Genomic DNA, 17,555 nt, shown 5'->3' with positions numbered 1-17,555 from the left:
GGGCAGGGGTCCCCTATCCCCTTGGGGGTGGTCTGTAAGAGTTAGAAGAGAAGCGTTTCCTTCTCACTATGCTGCTGTGTCTGCTGGTGGCCGGGAACAGCAGTCGTGACAGTGCCTGGGCCCCAGCTGGCAGCAAAGCGGTGCCACAGCACACCGCCCAGGGCTTCCTCCCCGCCGGGCGTCAGGCGGAGGAGCCAGTGTCAGTTAGGAATATTCTGGACGAGGCAGGACGGCTGTTCCTTCCGTGCAGTGCCTCCAGCCTGGGGGCGCACGTCTTTTTGACATCCTGGGCGATGAGGGGACGTGCACAGATAGCCCTTCTCCTGCACCAAAGCCGAAGCACCATGATCCGCTCAGCCAGCGAGTTGCCAGCTGACCTAACCACTCTTTTCACGGGACACAGTCCTTGCCAGAAAGAACCACCACAGATCAACTGCGGTTATTCAGACCTGAGGACCTGCCAGGTATTCCCCTTAGAAGGAAGTCAGTCCGTCACGTGAAGGAAAAGAGCCACCCGTGTGAGCCACCACGGTGACCCTTCAGCTGGAAGTCAGCGTCCTGGAGCGGTGCGTCCCCCCGGGTGTCTGCTGACGCGCGACGCCTTGGGCAGCCCCGGCGGGAGCAGCCTCTTCCCGGGACAAGTGCTGACGTCGGGGGACGCGGTGCGGGGCTGCACCGGGGTGGTGGGTGTGGCCGGGTGCACAGCTCACCCGGGATGACCCTCCCGCACTCCCTGTGTGCCCGGGCCTACTCCGGGCGTCACATCAGACAGGCCCGCCCACGGCCATCCTGAAGCCGCAGAGATGCTCCCCCAGATCCAGCCGCGTCTCCGCGGCGCTTCCCCGCGTCACTGCCGCCCAGACACCTGTCACAACATGCGGAGCTCGGAAGCAGAGGTGACGGCTCCCCGCCTGAGCGATCCTGTCGGGTTGGCAGACAGCGCCTCCTTCCAACAGCTTTTTTTGGTTTTAGGAAAGGTGCTTCTCCCCACCCCCACCCCGCTAAAAATAGGTGATTTGTGTTCATCACTATTTTGAAATGAATTAGGTGAATGTTTTTTAAAAACCCTCCATTTTAACTTCTAATACGGTAAATATTGATTGGGTTCCTCTGCTGTCTCAGCAGTGAAGAACCAGCCTGCCAGTGCAGGAGACATGGGTTCCGTCCCTGGGTCGGGAAGATCCCCTGGAGAAGGGAATGGCAGCCCACCCCAGTGTTCTTGCCTGGAAATCCCATGGACAGAGCAGCCTGGCGGGCTGCAGGCCATGGGGTCTCAAAGAGTCAGACACGACCTTGCAGCTAAACAGCAACAAACACCATTAGGTCCCACCACGTCTTGAAAGGTCTTTGGGGTCCTGGGTGATTTTTAAGAGCGTGGAGGGGCCCTGAGACTTGAAGTTGTGGGAGCTGCTGTTCTAAGCCATCTGGGGTGGACAAGCATATATTTCTTAAGGCACTTAAAAAGACTTGGTCCTCCGTGATCTGAGGCCCCAGGGGGTGTGATGGGCTGTCGGGGGGAGTGCTGACCTCCCTGGGTGTGTGTGCCATGCCAGGGCTTGCGGGGCGCATAGGCCTGGCAGGTCAGGGTTTCTCCATGGTCTCCCGGAGCGGCAGGTGGTCTCAAGGGTGACAGGAGCCCTGCGGCAGGCCCATAGGCATTGCCGCATAGGACTTGCAGCTATTTAAAGCGATTGCCTGCCTGCACATGCAGTATACTTACGTTACATTGAATTAGGGATTACTACTCTTATCCCATAAATAGGTGCTAGCTGATGCAGAGGAACTTGCTAGAATTTTTCTTCTCATTGAACCTTTTGTCATTTTGCAAAAAGACGAACTTCAGGGAAGACAGTGGACCCGTGTGGATCTTTGGAAAGCTGCTTCTGAACCCAGGTTCTCAGAATAAATACAGTCACCTTGACAATAAATGCCAATGTTCCAAGTGCCGAGTCATAAAGAAAACAGTTCCAGGAGGAACTGGGAGAAATCTCCAATAAGAAGCTTAGACAGAAACACTCTGAGTAAATAGCCTTTTCTGCCTTCCGTAAAAGTGCAAATGCATTTGCTCTGCTCTTAGAAACTTTGAGCTCAGCCTTCCTGGCCTTCACAGGCAGTGAGAGTATGCTAGGGGCTGGTGGTTTGGGGGTAAAGGACCCATCTCAATGTTTCTTTTCTTAAAAAAAAAAAGCTTATTGATGTATATTTGATTTACACTGCTGTGTTAATTTCTTCTGTATAGCAAAGTGACTCAATTATACATGTATATACATTCTGTTTTGCATTTTTTCCCTTGTGCTCTGTTACAGTGTATTGAATATAGTTCTGTGTGCAATATGGTAGGACCTTGTTGCTTATCCGTCCTATAGATGGTAGTTTGCTTGAATGTTTCTTAAAAGCACCTGCTCCTTACTCAGTATTTCCCCAAAGTTTATGTGCTGGGGACCCTCCTCAAGAGTGCCTCTAAACCTAGAAAAATATTATCAAATTCCGTGAAACTGAAAGTGCCTTCATTCTAGAACCTGCTGGAGACAAAAATGAGACAAAAATTCTGTGCAGCTTGTACTTACATGTGGAGATGTAAAACCCTACACGCAATATTGGGGAAAGACTTCGAGAGCAGCTTCTCTGGTTATTCCCAACCTAAGGTTCTGTTGCAAGAGCGTTGTGGCACAGGGAAAGTAGAGAACTTACGAAATATGTGAGAATGTTTTTTTTTTTATTTTAATAAAAACGATGAGATACATATTCCAGTTTTCGTAATGAATACCGCAAAGTCCCCAAATTTGGAGGAAATGAACAGTTTGTATAAATAGTTATGGATTATTTGAAAGCAGAAGCAAGCCTTTTTCACAGTGGGAACTTCTAGATGCCTTGTCCTCACAGCAGCAGTTTAGTAAGTCACCTGTTCATTACTTTTGAGATGTCAACAGGGCTTCCCCCATAGCTTGCTTGGTAAAGAATCCACCTGCAGTGCAGCAGACCCCAGTTTGTTCCCTGAGTCGAGAAGATCCGCTGGAGAAGGGATAGGCTACCCACTCCAGTATTCTTGGGCTTCCCTTGTGGCTCGGCTGGTAAAGAATCCGCCTGCAATGCAGGAGACCTGGGTTCGATCCCTGGGTTGGGAAGATCCCCTGGAGAAAGAAACGGCTACCCACTCCAGTATTCTGGCCTAGAGAATTCCATGGGCTGTATAGTCCATGGGGTGGCAAAGAGTCGGGCACGACTGAGTGACTTTCACTTTCACTTTGAAATGTCGACAGTGTCAGTAAGATGTGAAAAACCAGCAGAGAGAAACAGGAAACTCTCAACAGATTCTCAGACTGTAAGAAACCCATGATAATCCGTCTATTTTGCATTTGCCTGTAATTAATAGAAAAGTGCAATAACAAAGTAGACAGTTTTGATTACATGAGATTCCTGATTTCTGCAGAAAGGATCTCAGATGCTACATTCCCTTGTTTCCCTGTTGAGCACATTTGGACCTGCCCATATCTTCTGTCCCGGGCTGGTGGAGTGCGGCGGTCAATTCTCTGTGATTCCCTTCACTTTTATTTTCTGTATTCACTTATTACTTTCTTAGCCTGCTTCAGGTATACCTTTAAAATTTTTCCCACACATATTTATTTTAATTTTGATTATGGAATATTTTACCTCCTGAAGAATGTGGGGAGTGTCATTTAAAGGAGAAAACAAGCCGGAGCCGTGCACTCCCTCCCCGCTGTAAGCTAGGGGCCGTTGGCAGGGCTTCTGTGCTTTGGCTTTAAGAAATTCATCTGTCCATGTTCCTCAACAACGCAACTTCATTTTACGTGTTGTTGAACCTGATGTAAACGGAATCATACTGTATGTTTCATGGTTTTTTTCTTTTTTTTGAACACGACTATTTTGGAGCTGATTCACGTTTATGCGTGTATCTGTGACTGATTTTCGCTGGTGCTGAGCGATCAGTTTTGTGAGTTTTCACAGCGTGCCCATTTGCCCGTGGATGGCCCTGCAGCGGGCTTCAGACGCGGCTTTCGGCATCCTCCGCGGTGCTTTCTGGCACATTTGGGGGGTCCTCTGAGGTTCCCTGTTGAGGAGTGGAGTGCCAGGTCACTGCGCCAGTCCCTCTCCAGGGTCTGCCTGGCGCCCGCCTTCCCTGACCCCCACCCGGGTCGGAAACTGGACCTTACCGTGTTCACCTTAGGTCCCAGGGAACAGAGCGGCCTGCTTTGGGCATTGATAGCTTCTCTTCTGATGTCCCCGTTCTTCTGCTCAGCTGTGTGTTCTCTTTTCTTATTCATCTGTAGAACCTCTCTCTCTGGCTGTGTGTGTGTGTGTGTGTTTGTGTGGGGCACGCACATGTGTGTATTTCCTTCCAGTAGCTGGATGCAAAGCCATTGTTAGACGTGTATGTTGCTTTTTACACATGTGCAGCTTCCTAATTTTAATCTTACATTTACTCTGCATGCCATTGCTTCTCTTTGGATCTTACTCTGACGACAGTGACATCCTTGAGAAGCCTCTCTATCAGTTCTTGCAGTAATAAACTCCTGCACTTTCTGTCTGTCCAAAACGGCATTCTGTCCCCAGCACCGTGGTCTGCTGACCCAGGGTGGACACTTCTGGGTGGAGAGCTGTTTCTTCCAGCACTTTGAAAACACTGTCAGCCCGCAGAGTTGCACCGCCGCCGTTTAAATGTCCCTGCCCACACTCCTATCTTTGCAAGGACCTGCCAGTTCTTCTCGGTGCTTCTGTGGTCTTAGTCTCAAGTATTTTCAGCTCCATTTTCACTGAGTGTTTTCATTTTATCCATCTTGATGTTTTTTTTGAGTTACTGAAGGTGGGGGGGTTAATGTCTTTCAAAAAGTTCTGGGGAAATTTTAGCCCTTTTTCTGTTTTTCCTTTTAACTTTGAATTTTGCTATAATTTCAGACTTACAGCAAGAATAGTACAGAAAATTACTGTATACGTTTGTATTTTTAAAAATGAACTTTCTCAGACTCATTTGAAAGTGAGTGGTTGAGATGACACCCTTCCCCCAACTAATGCGTCGCCCAGGAACAAGGGCAGCTTGTCAGCAGCCAGCGTGGCAGCCGACCTCAGGGAGCTATTAATACCAACCACGTCGCAGCGTTATCTCCTCGGGGGCCTGACGCATGTTTTGCCAGGTGTCCTAATAAAGCCCTCGATCTCAAGAGGGGCCTCCAGGGCATTCAGGGCCCCGAGTTTATGACTCTGGTTTCTGAATCCAGTGATGATTGGCACCTGAAGCTGTCACTGTGATGATGGTACTCTCGGTGATCTTCTTTCTAGTCCCGTCTTTCTTGTTAATTCAGCCATTGGCTTTTTCTTGTAAAAAAGAACCTCCCTTTCTTATATATTTGTTTACGTATTTATGTTTTGCTCTTGTTTAGTCGCTGAGTCGTGTCCAACTCTTGCACCCCATGGGCCATAGCATGCCAGGGTCCTCCGTCCATGGGATATTCCAGGCGAGAATACTGGAAGTTGCCATTTCCTCCCCCAGGGGATCTTCCCGACCCAGGGGTCGAGCCCACGCCTCCTGCTTGGCAGGCAGATTGTTTACCACTGAACCACCTGACAGACTTCTCCGGCCTCAGAGAGATCGTACTTAGGTTCCTTTGGACTAGTGGGCTGTTTTACTGACTGGCTTGTAGTCCTGTCGTCACCATGATGTCGTTTGGTGCCCAGACTGTGTGGGTCTGGCTGGTGGGAGCCCCCCGGGCTGACCCCGCACCTGTGAGCCCTTTTCTCTCTGCGACACAGTGAGGCGTTCTCGTCTCCGCGTGCCCCGCCCCGGAGTCAGCTGGTTCTCCGCAGAGGCCGGGGTCTGTTTCCAGGGGCTGGTATTGAGGAAGCAGGCTTGGCGTGCTGGAGGTGCCGCCCAGCGCCCAGTGCCGGGACACGGATGTCCGTGTGAGCACTGACTCGGGCACACACACACGCAACTCACCTAGAGCCCCGTGAACGCGCACTGTGCTCCCAGCTCCAGTCCAGCCTCACAGGCCCCTTAAAGGCCCTTGCTCTGACTCGGGCACACACGCGCACACACTTACCTAGAGCCCCGTGAACGCGCACTGTGCTGCCAGCTCCAGTCCAGCCTCACAGGGCCCTTCACTCACCTAGAGCCCCGTGAACGCTCACTGTGCTCCCAGCTGCAGGCACACACGCGCACGCAGCCCGTGAACGCGCACTGTGCTCCCAGCTGCAGTCCAGCCTCACAGGGCCCTTCACTCACCTAGAGCCCCGTGAACGCGCACTGTGCTCCCAGCTGCAGGCACACACGCACATGCAGCCCGTGAACGCGCACTGCGCTCCCAGCTCCAGTCCAGCCTCACAGGCCACTTAAAGGCCCTTGCGCTTTGCCGTGCGTGTGACCGACTCCTCGTCTGACGCTAGAAAGCGTGGCTCCTGGTCTCCACAACGTATTTACTCATTTGTTCAACCCCAGAATGCCCAGAAGTTGTTAATCTACGCCTCTGTGAGAAACACTCTTATAACTGGAGCTGAGTCCTTGCTCAGGGGTGCAGTCCAAGCGTCGTCCAAATACCGTGTCCCCAGGCTGCGTGGGCCGGTTCTTACCTGCCCCTTCCTCCGGCCCAGGGCATCACGCTCTTCACCTGTGGTGGGTTTGGGGTCATCCTTACTGCTTTTATCTCACTGTGCAGTATTTTCATTTATTTTTACTTTTTGAGTACGTAGAACATGAGTGTGGCCCCTGAGGCCAGTGCTGTGTAGGAGCCTGGACTGAGCATGGTGTCCATCCCCCCAATCCTCTGGCTTCCGTCCCTGGGCCCTGCGCCCTCCCCAGCCCCACCCTCTCCCTCCCACATTGCCTCCTGGACAAAGGAGGAGCATCCCACAGCCCACTCCTGTGCATTCGGCTTTTCCGCCCCAGCACGTTCGCCCCATCCCTCCCGGGGCTCCTCCCCGCCCCGGTCCCCGACCTGCAGGTGCGCTCAGGGTGCGCTCACAGCTCGCCGGGTCTTGCTCCTGCGTCCGGCGGTCAGACCTCCAGGAGGGGCCCGCATCGCTCCTGAGAGCCGTGCCCCGTGGTCCCCTGGTGCTGGAGCGCTTCCCTGCGGTGGGAGGTGTGTCTCCAGACTCACGAACTGAGTGACCATGGACTGAGGAGGAGCAGGCGTCGTGCGGGGCCGGGGGCCACAGGCCGGTGCCGGGCGAGCGGGTGCGGGCACGTGCGTTCCCGGCACGGCGTGCAGGCGGCCCGCTCTGTTCCCACACCGCGCGGGCAGATGCCCTTACCGTTTGTCCATCTGACCGATAAGGGGATACCACGGCGTGAGGCCTCTTCTCTATCTTTATGCCTTTGACCTGGTTTTCGGTCAGGACTTTCGTCTCTGTTCCCACAGTTTTTAAGACTTCTCTATATGCAGGGGGTGTTAGCTTTTATCTGCGCTAGTCTGCAAACAGTTTCTCCCAGTTTGTCAGTTATTTTGTGAATTCTTTATGGTGAATTCTCCATATTCTTTACACTTTTGCCCTCTTAACTGCCTCTCCCGCCTCCCCCCGTGGTGGTTCAGACTTACCAAGTTCTGTTTTTCCAACTGCATCTGGCTTTTGAGTTCCCAGGCCAGCTCCTCTCCTGGGCTCGTCTCTTCCATCCTGGGCTTGTAGGGCCTGTGTCCGTGTGGAGATTGCTCTTGGGTGTGCTGGGTTTGGATCTAGTTTTATCTTTTCCTGGGGGCACCCAGCCCTCCGTTAGCGCCAGTTCCCTCTTCTCCCGTCCTCTCTCCAGCTCTATCTAATCGATCATGTCGCTCATTCATTCATCTTCGGCCTTTCATCATCAGTGTTTTTATCGCTACCGGTTCCGTTCAGGTCATTTTCAAACGTGCCTGGCCGCTTTCTGCAACAGTAGCGCTCGTTGGCGATCAGCAGAGCCTACGTTGATGGTCTCACTCACCCCTCCGTCAGCTGTTTCTTGGGGCAGCTGCAGCTCACAGTTTCTCTCTGGCTGTAGAGAGACTGAGACGCAGGCAGGGCCTGGGACCCGGGGCTGAGCAGCTGCTGAGTGGTGGCCCCGGATCATCCACTTTCTGCTCCGTGACCCTTCGATGGCCCTGTTTCCTCAGACCTGTTGTTGAGATGATTTTGTGGTCACATTAGATTTTCCTGTAATTGTAGTTTGTTCTGGCCTGACTCCCGCTGCCTGCATTTTTTTTTCCCTGTGCTGTGATCTTCAGCTGTGACTTTCCGCCCATGCAGTGTTCCCCGGGCATCCTGGTACGGCTGACAGCATGCTCAGCCAGGGAGGACGTGTGCCTCGCGCAGGCGCAGCAGCAGCCCCTGTGGGTGCAGTGCTACGCCCTGGCGTCGGTCGGATCACGCCGGCCCCCGCAAGGTGGTCTCTGACCGCCAGGTCTCCCCCGGCCCCCGTGAGGTTATCTGTGACCATTGGGTCTCCCCCGGCCCCTGCGAGGGGGTCTGTGACTGTCCTCCCCCAGCCCCCGCGAGGTGGTCTGTGACTGCCAGGTCTCCCCCGGCCCTCACGAGGTGGTCTGTGACCGCTGGGTCTCCCCCGGCCCCCACGAGGCGGTCTGTGACTCTCCTCCCCCAGCCCCTGCGAGGTTATCTGTGACCATTGGGTCTCCCTCGGCCCCTGCGAGGGGGTCTGTGACTGTCCTCCCCCAGCCCCCGCGAGGCGATCTCTGACTGCCAGGTCTCCCCCGGCCCTCACGAGGTGGTCTGTGACCGCTGGGTTTCCCCCGGCCCCCACGAGGCGGTCTGTGACTGTCCCCGCCAACCCCCGCGAGGCGATCTGTGACCGCCGGGTCTCCCCTGGCCCCCGTGAGGTGATCTGTGACTCCCCACTTCCATGGGGGCTTCCTTCTTGGTCTATCCCCTCCCAGCCAGCATCCGGCACAGGCGTGGACGCATCCCTCCAGAGGAGCTGCAGTCTCTCTGCCCCTTGCATGACTTGTCCTCCTTCCCCGAGGGTCCTTAAACCGTGACAGTGACCCTGTGAGCTGTGGCCGAGGTGGGCAGCCTTGGGACAGCCTCAGGAGAGGCCCCAGGCTCCACGCCCTTCCTTTTCCATGAGTTTCTGCCCTTGGAGCGGCTTCCTTGCTGTCCTGCCGACTCAGCTGGACGCAGGTTTCAGACAGTCACCGGCCATCTGGCGAGACACAGACTTCTCTCACGTTCGGCTTGGTCACCAGTGCTCTAAGCTGGCTGTCTAAAAAATGCTTATTTATTTACTCTGCTTGTTTATTGGCTGCACCGGGTCTTCATTGAGGCATGCAGGATCTTGGCTCCCCCATCAGGCATCAAACCCGGGCCCCCTGCACTGGGAGCGCAGTCTTAGCCTCGGGCCACCAGGGAAGAAGTGATGTCAGGTGGAGAGCCTGGAAGATCCGGGGTGCGGCGCGCCAGTGAGAGACGTGGAGAGCCGCCGGTGACCACTGCCTCGGCCTCCTGGTAGCTCATGACCAGGCCAAGCTGCCCTGTCCCAGGGCTGGGTAATGTCACGTGGAGAAGGGGCCCAGTGGGGGTTCATGCCCCGAGCTTCAGTCCTGACCTTTTCGTACCGGAGAGCAGGAGATCCCCAGGGCGCGATCCCCTTTTGGGTTCTAAGCCTCTCATGTTTCCACTGCTGCAGGTAGTCACTGGCTGCTGCAGGGATGTTGACATCCAATGGTTTTGCACCTCCTTTTGTTGCTTTGCATTCAGTGTGTTACTCGCTCAGTCGTGTCCGACTCTTTGCAACCCCGTGGACTGTAGCTGGCCAGGCTCCTCCATCCATGGAATTCTCCAGGCAAGAGTACTGGAGTGGGTTGCCATTCCCTTTTCCAGGGGATCTTCCCAACCTAAGGACTGAATCCGGGTCTCCTGCATTGCAGGTAGATTCTTTACCGTCTGAGCCACTGGAGAAGCCAGTGTAGCTAAAAATACAAAATAAATTCAGGCAGCAACTGGACTCCGGAGCTCAGTGCATCCATCTGCCAGTCGGAGGGAGGGGCCAGGCCGGCCCCTAGTACAACTACTAGTAGTTCTACTAGTTTCGTACAAGAGCCTCCATGTACAGAGGTGCAGCCTGAGCGAGGGGACCCCTGACCACCAGCTCTGTCTTCAGCCTGTGGGCTCCCCTGTGCTGGCGTGGCACCCAGCCCTGTCTGCCCGGCTCGTCTCCTCCTTGGCTCCTTGCCCCCTACCCCTGCTGGTGAGGAGCACGTGAGGGCCCTCCAAGAGCCCATGAGTACAGCGCTCCTTGGGGTTCACATCTAGGAGGGGTGGGAAAGCTGCACTCTGCAGAGGAGGCCTGAGCCCTGTGCTCCAGCCAACCCGGGCCTGGCACTGGGGGTGTGCCCGCCGCCGCCCTCTCGCCCTCAGGCCAGGCCACGTTCCGGGAGACACCTGCTGCCTGTTGCCGTGTGAGTGCGGGGGGCCCTCCCGGGGGTCAGACATGGCCGTGCACCCTTGGGCCAAGCCGGTGAAGCGCCGCAGTCCTTTTTCTCAGGGCCATTCTCCTCATCATAAGTGAATGAGGGGGCTTTAGTTGGATACACAAAGGAAAGAGTGGGCTTGGCTCTCCCGTGTGGCCCTGGAGAGGTTCATTCTTCTGAAGAAAGCTGCGGTGAGTAGCAGTGCAGCCCAGCCCTGCTGCGGACGGCAGGGGATGTTTCTACTTCTGGACTTCACACCTAGCTCCGGCTGGCCGGCAGAGGACTGAGGAGGAAAGGGTAGGCTATGGAGCCTGCGCTCCGCCCTCAGGGCTGCATTCCACGCAGGGCTTGTGGTCTGGGAAGACAGGCCCGCAGGCCGTCTGTGGGGCGCCAGGTGTCTCTTAGCTGTGGTGACAGCGTCTTCCTTGTCGCCCCCTCGTAGCCTGGAGAGCAGGGTGGGTCATGACCCTGGCCCTGAGGTCACTTAGGAGGGGAGTGGCCCCCAGACCCAGGTCCCTCCGTGCAGCAGGCTCACCTGCCGGGTCTAGTGTCCAGTCCTTGTCCAGGTGGCGCCCTGCGTGGCCTCCTTGGGTGGCACTGGGCACTCTGGGTGTCTGGATGCCTCTCTGGTGGTGAGGGTTTTATCTTAACACTGCACGTGAAAGTGGACGTCGCTCATTCGTGTCTGCCTCTTTGTGACCCCATGCACCGTAGCCACCAGATCCTCTCTGTCCATGGAATTCTCCAGGCCAGAATACTGGAGTGGGGTTGCCAGGCCCTCCTCCAGGGGATCTTCCTGACCCAGGGATTGAACCCAGGTCTCCTGCGTTGCAGGCGGATTCTTTGCCATCTGAGCCACCAGGGAAGGCCCTTAATGCTGAGCTCCCTCAAATGTCAGCTGAGGATATCTGCTTGTGGTCTTCGTGACTTGGGGTTTTTCCTTGAGACGTTCGTGGAGCAGTCTTCTCTATCTGTTACTTCAGCGCTGCAGGAACCACGCCATCCCCCCTCCTCTCTGAGCTCCATGTCCCCGGGGAAGCCTGGCACACCCCTGGGATGAGGCTGGCCTGGCCCTGAGCTCCCCCCTGCCCCCACACAGCACGCCAGGGAGAAGATGCTGCTTCGTCATCTATAGCGCAAGCGCGGTTACAGTCTCCGCGGGGGAATCTCACATGAAAACGCAGCTTAACACCTGCTTTTTACTGTTTGTTTAAGACGGAAGCATGAAGTTCTGTAAAAACCTTGAGTCTCGTGTGTGCCCTTGAGGGCCTGGGCTCTCCTCTCCCACCGGGCCCTTTGCCGTTTCCTCGAACAGTGATCACACCGGCCCTCTGCACTCAAGCGTCATTCATTTCTGGAGTCTCATTTTCAACTTGGTAACACTTGGGCCTTGCATTTCCCGGATGTTCCCAGATGCCAGTGGACAGGACACAGATGTCCCGTGTATCTGTGGACAGGGACAGCTGACACCCGTGAGGACGCCTCATCCTGCCCTCTGCGCAGCCCGTGACACGTGCCTCCTGGTGGGCCCGTGCCAGACATTGCGACACAGGGCAGAGCCAGCGTGCCGCTGGCTGCAGTTGTCCTTACTCACATGCCGTGGGGGCTGCTGAGAGCCAGCCTGGGTGTCCCGGCGTCCAGGTGCACAGAATGTCCCAAGGAGACTATCAAGCTTTCGCCTTGGGGGGCTGGGCACCCTTTCTGGGAGATTCTGTTTTTTTCTTTGTAAAACAGAATGTGTTCTTCCTGAACCGGTAGAAATATTATGAGCCAGTCAGTCTATCCCGTGCCTTGTGTGATTTTTTTTTTTAATTGTAGGTGGACACCTTTGAGGTCTGTTGCGGAGATGACTGTGGATGGGTTTGCAGCGTGGCCTGATGGGGGTGGGTGAAGGGGGCAGAGGGCCGCCCAGGCTGGGAGTAGGCAGCTGCTGGAGCTCCCACGCCGGGCATCGCAGCGTGCACCTCCTGCGGTGTGGGTCCGTGCGCTTTCTTAGCCAGCCCCGCAGCCTCCCGGTGGTGCGCGCCCCAGGACCCCGGCTCCACCCTCCCCCGTGCCCCAGGGAGCCGGCCACCACCCCTTCTGGCCAGGCTTCACCTCTGCACGTCGTCGGGGCTGAGGCCTCGTCCCGTGTGGCCTCAGGTGGCTCCTCCATCCCTCATGTTTGAACGTGGGTGGAGGGATTACGAACAGAGCTCGGCTGAAGTGAAGAGCTGCAAGCAGGCAGCGTGGTGTTTACTGCATGTGTGGTGTGTTTACTGCATGTGTGGTGTGCCAGCCAGGGTGTGTGGGGTTCAGTCAGGGTGCAGGGTTCAGTCAGGGTGTGGGGTTCAGTCAAGGTGTATAGGGTTCAGTCAGGGTGTGAGGTATCAGGGTGTACAGGGTTCAGTCAGGGTGTGGGGTGTCAGTCAGGGTATACAGGATTCAGTCAGGGTATGGGGTGTCAGCCAGGGTGTGTGGGGTTCAGTCAGGGTGCAGGGTTCAGTCAGGGTGTGGGGTTCGGTCAAGGTGTATAGGGTTTAGTCAGGGTGTGAGGTATCAGGGTGTACAGGGTTCAGTCAGGGTGTGGGGTGTCAGCCAGGGTGTGGGGTTCAGTCAGGGTGTGGGGTGTCAGCCAGCGTGTGCAGGGTTCAGTCAGGGTGTGGGGTGTCAGGGTGTACAGGGTTCAGTTGGGGTGTGGGGTTCGGTCAAGGTGTATAGGGTTCAGTCAGGGTGTGAGGTATCAGGGTATACAGGGTTCAGTCAGGGTGTGGGGTGTCAGTCAGGGTATACAGGATTCAGTCAGGGTGTGGGGTGTCAGGGTGTACAGGGTTCAGTTGGGGTGTGGGGTGTCAGCCAGGGTGTGCAGGGTTCAGTCAGGGTGTGGGGTGTCAGGGTGTACAGGGTTCAGTTGGGGTGTGGGGTTCAGTCAGGGTGTACAGGGTTCAGTCAGGGTGTGAGGTGTTCAGCCAGGGTGTGGGGTGTCAGCCAGGGTATGTGGGGTTCAGTCAGGGTATGGGATGTCAGTCAGGGTATACAGGGTTCAGTCAGGGTGTGGGGTGTCAGTCAGGGTGTAGGGTTCAGTCAGGGTGTGGGGTGTCAGTCAGGGTGTAGGGTTCAGTCAAGGTGTGGGGTGTCAGCCAGGGTGTGAGGTGTCAGTTAGGGTGTACAGGGTTCAATCAGGGTATATATACAGGGTTCAGTCAGGGTGTACAGGGTTCAGTCAGGGTGCGGGGTTCAGTCAGGGTGTGGGGTTCATTCAGGGTGTGGGGTGTCAGCCAGGGTGTGCAGGGTTCAGTCAGGGTGTGGGGTGTCAGCCAAGGTGTGGGGTGTCTGTCAGGGTGTACAGGGTTCAGTCAGGGTGTGGGGTGTTAGCCAGGGTGTGTGGGGTTCAATCACAGTGTGGGGTGTCAGCCTGGATGTGCAGGGATCAGCCAGGGTGTGGGGTGTCAGCAGGTTGTATGGGGTGTCAGCTGGGCTGTGCAGGGATCAGCCGGGGTGTGGGGTGTCAGCGGGCTGTGTGGGGTTCAGTCAGGGTGTACAGGGTTCAGTTGGGGTGTGGGGTGTCAGCCAGCGTGTGTGGGGTTCAATCACAGTGTGGGGTGTCAGCTGGGCTGTGCAGGATCAGCCGGGTGTGGGGTGTCAGCGGGCTATGTGGGGTTCGGTCAGGATGTGGGGCATCAGCTGGGCTGTGCAGGGATCAGCTGGGGTGTGGGGTGTCAGCGGGCTGTGTGGGGTTCAGTCAGGGTGTACAGGGTTCAGTTGGGGTGTGGGGTGTCAGCCAGCGTCTGTGGGGTTCAGTCAGGGTGTGGGATGTCAGTCAGGCTATACAGGGTTCAGTCAGGGTGTGGGGTTCAGTCAGGGTGTACAGGTTCAGTCGGGGTGTGGGGTGTCAGCCAGAGTGTGTGGGGTTTAGTCAGGATGTGTAGTGTCAGCCAGGGTGTCGGGCGTGTCAGCAGGTTGTATGGGGTGTCAGCTGGGCTGTGCAGGGATCAGCCGGGTGTGGGGTGTCAGCGGGCTGTGTGGGGTTCGGTCAGGATGTGGGGCATCAGCTGGGCTGTGCAGGATCAGCCGGGTGTGGGGTGTCAGCGGGCTGTGTGGCCTTGGCTCTGAGCCTGGTCTGGTGGCCCTGGCCCTGTGTAAACAGGACTCCGGCTGAGCTCCACGAGCCCTGAGCCCAAGTCTAGGGTGACCCCGTGTCTCATCTGCTCGTTATGTAACGTGACAACACGGGCATGAAATAGAAACCAGATGTCGGGGCGGAGCCGGGAGTCGCTCACCCGCGAGCGCGGCGGCACCACTGGGGTTTCTGCTGCGATCCAGCCCTGTGCCCTGGGAGGCCCGGCTCCGGAGGGCCCAGTCCCGAGACAGAGGCCTGGTGGGAGGTAGGGAGCAGACGCGCAGGCCTCTCTCTACCGGGAACTGCGCGGGGCTTCCTCCGTGCCATGTCGGCTCGTGGTCCTGGGAGGCCCGTGACTTGTTCCCGAGGGCCCTCTTGGATGATGAGGCCAGCGGGGGGTGAGCGGGCTCCCTGCTGCCCCGCCGGCCTCGTGTGCCGGGGCTCGCCTAGGCCGAGACTGCAGAGTGTGGGCCTGGGGCTGGGGAGCGGCCAGAGCGCCTGGTGGGGTCGAGTGGGGGCTGCTGGCAGCTGGCGGAAGGACTGGGGGGGCCCACTCTGGGCGGCTCAGGGCAGCCTCCCACCAGGCCAGGCCCCTCCTGGACGCCCGGAGGCCTCGCTGAGCACCTCTGCCTGGCCCGCACCCGGGGTGCAGGTCCCTGACTCTGTGAAACGTGATAAACAAACTCAGCTTGCCCACCACGTCGAGCCTCCTCCAGGAAACGTCAGGCGGCCACGGGTGGTAGTTTGTCACCCTCATCTAACAAACGAGAAGATGCCCGTCACTGTTATTTTCTGGAACTTGATCCTCCAGTGGGCCACGGGTTCCGGACTCTCTGTGGAGACCCTTCTGGAAATGGGCCTGTGTTCTTGGCTGTGAGCTTCGTGCCCAGCCTGCTTGAAAAGCTCGCGAAAGTGTTGCCTTCCCAGTAGGAAAGCCCCGGCCGGGAGCCGCTCAGGTCACAGCGTGCTCCTGTGTCCAGGGCCGTCCTGCAGAGCCACAGAGGGACGCGGGCTCCTAGTCCTGAGTATGGATGCCCCTCGGGGTCCTCAGTCTCGTGTATATAAAGTGACCACCAATGCATGGAGTGCTTTCTGGGTGCTGGGCTACAGTGTGTTTTAAAGAGCTTCTTACACAGTCCTCACAGCACTCCTATAAAAGGCGCAGGTGGTCCCCGACATAGGAGGTTCAACTTGACGATGGCGTGAGAATCATTTGAGGTCAACAGAAACTGTACTTTGAATGACGGTTTTTGCTCTTTTCCGGGTCAGCGGTGGGTCCGACCCCCTCTTGTGATGCTGGGCAGTGCAGCGCCCCCGTCAGCCCCGTGATCCTGGGGAAAGCAACTGATACACTGACAGCCATTCTGTTTTTCAGTCTCAGTGTTCAGTACGTCACACGAGATAGCCAGCGTCTTACTGTGAAGTGGGCTTTGTGTTTGACGGTTTTGCCTGACTGTAGGCTGACGTAAGTGTTCTGAGCACCTTTAAGGTAGGGGGCTAGGCTGTGATGGTCAGGAGGTCACGGTGTTCAGTGCATGTTTGACTGACCATATTCTCAACTTAACGGGATGTAACCCCGTGGTAAGTCAAGGGCAATCTGTGCTTTTAGGACTCCATTTCACAGATGAGGAAACAGAGGCCCAGGGACAGTGAAGGCCTGGCCCAGGCCGTCCCATGGCGGGGTCCCGCCCAGGAAGGGCCTGGAGTTAGTGGGGTCACTTGCATCCAGGTGGACAAGGGGCCTCACTGGGCATCTGCTGCTGGGCCTGTGTGCTGTCCACCTGTGGACGTCAGAAATGAGGTCAGGAGTCCTGGTGCTGACGGAGCGGGATGCTGTGGAACTGTGTGTGCAGCGACTCCTTAATCCAGGTCCTGGGAGGAGGATGTGAAACACTGGGACATCTTTATTCCATTTTGTGTGTTCTAAAAGAGAGCTCGAAAAAACCCACCAGCAGCGTTCGGTAGGCCAGATGCGGTCATTAGGAAATGCTCTGAGTAAGGAGAACATCTGAAGCCATTCTCTTGAGCAGGCGTTGCCCTTGACGGAAGAAAAGCGTGTTTAGAATTGCAGATGGTGACGGCGCCGTGGAGCCCGCATTCTGTAGACGAGGTGGGGGCTGCCAGGTGGCGGGCGGACGCGTCCTTCTGACCCAGGTCCCGGGGTCTCCCTCTGCGGCCCTCAGCCCTCGCGGGCCCCTCGCCTGGATCCCAGCAGTGGCCGCTACACAGCGCTGGGAGGCCGCTGTTGTCTAGGTCTCAGGCTTGGTGGTGTTTTGTTTCTAAATGTGACCCCTTCTTCACGTTCCCAAAAATAGCCCTGCTCCCCTAAGGGTCCTGGGTTTGGCTGCAGCCTGGCTGCGGGCATGGAGCCCATGCCAGGACCTGGGCTGTGCGCCCAGGGCCCTTCTCCCCCTTGGTGTCAGGTTTCCAGACCCTGCTGGGCACCTGAGGCTGGAAGAAAGCAGAGCGTGCAGGGGCCTGGCTTGGAAAGGGACAGCTGACCGCTTGGTCGTGGAGGCTGCCCTGCACTGTCGCTCCTGGAGCGTGGACCGGAGGCCACGGACGGGCCACCCCCAGCCCTGCAGCCCCACAGCCCTGCTGCTGCCCGCTCAACGCCGGGCTCGTAACATCCGGTGCATCTCAAGCCGTTTCCAGAAGCTTCTCCCTGTGAGCAGCCCCTGCCCAGCACAGGGCTCGGTGGGACACAAGGCTGGGTCATCAGTCGTCATCCGGTGCGGGGAGTCCTGCCTTGGCTTTCATTGCCCCCCACCCCCGCTCACCGTTCAGAAGCAGACGGGCGCTGGGGCCGGGCTCTGCTGTGTCCGGCGGCCTCGGTCCCGCCGTCCTGCTGTCAGCCGAGCCCTTGGGGCTCGCGGGGCAGGGTCCCCGCCCTGACGCCGAGCAGATGTCCTGTGGCTTGTTTGAAGTGAAGAGTGTGTTTTCCAACGTGCGCTTCACGTGCAGTCGTGAAGGCTGTGAAGCTGGGGTGTGTTCAGAGCTGCCTCTGCACTGATAGGCCGAGTGTGGGGCCCAGATGTGTATTCACTCAGGAA

The 17,555-nt window shown here is 57.0% G+C and overlaps 1 protein-coding gene across 10 annotated transcripts in view; it reads left to right on the top strand.

Annotated features, from left to right (window-relative positions):
- Window positions 1–17,555, top strand: part of HDAC4 (histone deacetylase 4) — a 298,724-nt gene that overhangs the window by 79,113 nt on the left and 202,056 nt on the right. Inside the window, exon 1 of one of the 10 annotated variants that reach the window (XM_070787007.1) lies at window positions 14,285–14,767. The exons of the other annotated variants lie outside the window; for them this stretch is intronic. The gene's annotated coding sequence lies outside the window, so the exon portion shown is untranslated. Of the gene's footprint in view, window positions 1–14,284; window positions 14,768–17,555 lie in introns of those variants that run through there. 10 annotated transcript variants of the gene reach the window in all.

The sequence above is a fragment of the Bos indicus genome, chromosome 3 (genome assembly GCF_029378745.1).
Source record: "Bos indicus isolate NIAB-ARS_2022 breed Sahiwal x Tharparkar chromosome 3, NIAB-ARS_B.indTharparkar_mat_pri_1.0, whole genome shotgun sequence".
Taxonomy (NCBI): domain Eukaryota; kingdom Metazoa; phylum Chordata; class Mammalia; order Artiodactyla; family Bovidae; genus Bos; species Bos indicus.
The sequence above is the reverse complement of the archived record's forward strand: the minus strand, read 5'-3'. Positions and strand labels throughout refer to the sequence as shown.